General features: G+C 40.9%; 1 pseudogene; it reads right to left on the bottom strand.

The window, feature by feature from the left end:
• Window positions 1–2,393: 2,393 nt before the first annotated feature.
• LOC102861587 lies at window positions 2,394–2,791 on the bottom strand (annotated as a pseudogene).
• Between the last annotated feature and the right edge of the window lie 468 nt (window positions 2,792–3,259).

Genomic DNA, 3,259 nt, shown 5'->3' with positions numbered 1-3,259 from the left:
GCTTTCTAGCATATGCCATTCCAGTAGACCCAAATTTGTTAAGTTGCTTATAAATAATGAAAAGCATATTATAGATGTAAATGAATATTTTTGAATGTTTTCTACTATATATGTATGTTATTATGTGCCATCGAGTCGACTACAACACACAGCAACCTTATGCTCTGAGCGCTGCTCTATCTTGAGCTAATCTCAGTGTCTTTGACACACTTGCCCTCATTACTCCATTACTGTGTCAGTCCACCTCACCCAGGGTCATTTTCTCCAGCACATTCCCTCCACCCTTCCAAGCATGGTGTCCCTCTTCAAATACTGACTGGTCCCTCCTGGCAACATGTCCAATATATGTGAGACAGAGCCGCCAAGGAGAAACACATACAAGTACTTTAGATTTTTCTTTTTTATATTTGTAAATGTCTTCTCCATGTTAATGTTAAAGTGTTTTTCATTTTCCTTTACATGAGTAGATCTTCCTTAGAAAATGTACTTGAAACATGGTGGTGGTAGATGTGTAAAAGGAAATTTGGATCCTACATCTGCTCTTCTTCACCTTGTTAAGATTGCGTGGAGGGCATCACAACTGGAAGAACCACTATTCAGTTCTTCCTCAGAATGTATTTTTCAGTTGTGGTTGGTGCTTATGTGGTGTTCAGTTTGAATCATTACATTTCTTCTTGTTAACTGTGTGATGGGGAGTGATTAATGTGACCTAGTTTAACTACAACTCTCTGATCTGGAAAATGAGAGTCACATTCCCACCTGATGGGTTTGCTTGAGCATTAAATAGGATGTGAACAAAATTACCTCGTGTGTTGAGTGACAAGCGGTTATCTGTCACAAACGTAAGGAAATGGATGCAGGGTAGCAAGGGAGCCTGCTGTAGTGTTAAGACTTCACTGATTATAATAGGAAATGCAATTACAAAAAGGGGATCCTGCAATGATTCGCCACTTTCTTTCTTTGGTGGTATTTTTTTGCCGAGCTCAGAAGGTAGACTTCTACCTGTACTCTTGGAAAATATAGGAATTCTATTTATTTAGTCAATAGTTAAGCCTATTGCTTAAAATGTGTTCTACGCTTTACTGGGACATGAGTTTACGAGACTTTGGAATGCAGTATAATATCATCTTTCAAACTTATTAAAATTGCTTAGCCTCTTTTGAGGGACTGGAAAGCATGATAACCCAATTGCATTTTCCAGTGTTGGGCGTAACAATATTTCCCATTCCACGTACAATTTTAGGATGGAATTTTGCTATCTTCCAATGAAGAGATGAATCTAATTCCTCTCCTTTTGGGTCAGGACTGGCTTTATTTACGTCCTGTTTGTAACAAACAGAACGTGGTAGGGGTGATGCATAACTTCCGAGGCGAGGTCAGAGAAGGCCATGCGATTTCTGCTTGTTCTCTTGGGATAATCTGGGGAAGTCGAATACGGTGAAGGAATCCTAACACTCGAGGTCTATCAATTGGAGAGACCACATTCAGATGCTCTGATTATAGCTCCAACAGAGTTCCACTACCAGCCTCGTGAGTGTCTTTGCTGGAACGCAAGGATCGCAGAGAGACAGCTGTGAAGAGTAAGAATTTATTGTGTTAGTTTTGGAGAAGAAGTCCAAATTAAAGCATCAATGGGAGGTCAAGATTCTTCCTTGTCAGGATACCCCGAGTCTCTTGGCATCCCTTGAGATCTTTTGAGTCAGTAGCCTGGAGTTTCTTAGAGTTCTTTCATGCTTCTTGATGTTCTGTGGAGCCTGTTTTCCTGCTGTAATTGTGTCACTGCATCTATTCTCCTTATTTAAAGCTGATTGTGTCTAGAACATTCTCTACTCTGGCATGGCATCATGAAACTTAAAAAAAAAAAAAAAGGAGCCTTTATTTCCAAAAAGGGGCACAGTTTAAAGGAACAGGGATTAGGATTTCAATACATATTTTTGGAGGCCTCGTTCATTTTGTGATTATGAGCCATGCCTTTTGTGTGTCTTGGCCACTCAGTCCATTAAAGCCTCCAGATAAATAGAATGGTATCTGGTTGCAATTGCATGAAACACTCTAAGTGAGAAGTATCCAGTCAATACCTATCTGAATTCTGCACCCACCCATCATGAGAATAACAAAGTGTTATTTCAAGTTGCCACATTTTGGGGCTCCCCGACTATGAAGAAATAATCGTGAGAAGAGGCAGGAGATAGAATTAATTGAACTTTGCCTCCAATTTTGGTTTCCCAAATTTCCAAGTGGATGTCTTTTCAGGGAAAAAAAACCAAACAAACCCATGTATTTTATAACTTTCATTTTAAAGCAAAAACACTAACCAAAAATGAAAAAAAGGAAGCAAGAACTGAAAATATTTCTTTTCTTTTTTTTTCAATATGCCAAGTTCTTTATTGGTTTCATTTCTTGCATTTGAAATGCTCTTCAATGACATCCTTGGCCTGTGATTCTTTGCCATAGTCCTGAACAACTACACAACTGAAGCCGACTACTTTGGGGGCTTTCCTTCTCGGTCAATTTTGCAGAGGCCTCCCCACTCCCCCAGTTTCTTAATATCATCAACCTTTATCAGGTTGATTTGGTGTTCAGCACGAAGGGCCTCTACTAACTTGACATACATGGGCTCATTACAATTGGATGCAAGCACACATAGATGGGCTTGGCGCTTGTTTAAGGTTTTGGCAGTTTCGTGGATTCCACGTGCTAGGCCATTGTGGATGAGGGCAGTCTTTAGCACCTCATGTAAAGCGGTATTAACGTCCATTACACCTCCAGCAGCAATGCCTTCCTCGGCCATGGCGGTGGGTTACGGGTGGAGCGGAATCTTGAACGCACCCGGGCTTCCGCCTCCGCACAACTCAGCGGTGACAGGGGAAAAGCTGGAAAGATTTCTAGTGTATTATTTTAGTGATTCGGTGTTAGTTGCCATGCATTTCACACCCTGAGGTAGGAAGCAGACAGCCTGCCAAAGGAACAAGGAGGAAAGGTATGATTTTGAGAGGAATAGTGAGATTTCCATAAAACTTGAGGGGTAAAGGAGAGAAAGCTTTCTGTGGACACATAAAAGATGACCTGGAGAAATGCTGAGCATCCAATTGGAGACAATGGAGTTTTTGTTTCCACTGACAGCCGATAGCCACAATAACTTCTTCCATCCTAACTACTCTTAGATTAACTTCGCCATACCCCCCATGAAGAGGTATAGCGAGTCTGATTGCATTTCCTTTGACTCTTGGATTGCTTTATGTGTCACTTGTAACCAGTA

This window comes from Elephantulus edwardii, unplaced genomic scaffold (assembly GCF_000299155.1).
Source record: "Elephantulus edwardii isolate Elephantulus edwardi_28Jun2011 unplaced genomic scaffold, EleEdw1.0 scaffold00048, whole genome shotgun sequence".
NCBI classification, from domain to species: domain Eukaryota; kingdom Metazoa; phylum Chordata; class Mammalia; order Macroscelidea; family Macroscelididae; genus Elephantulus; species Elephantulus edwardii.
Note: the sequence above shows the minus strand (reverse complement) of the source record. Positions and strands in the feature narration are given on the sequence as shown.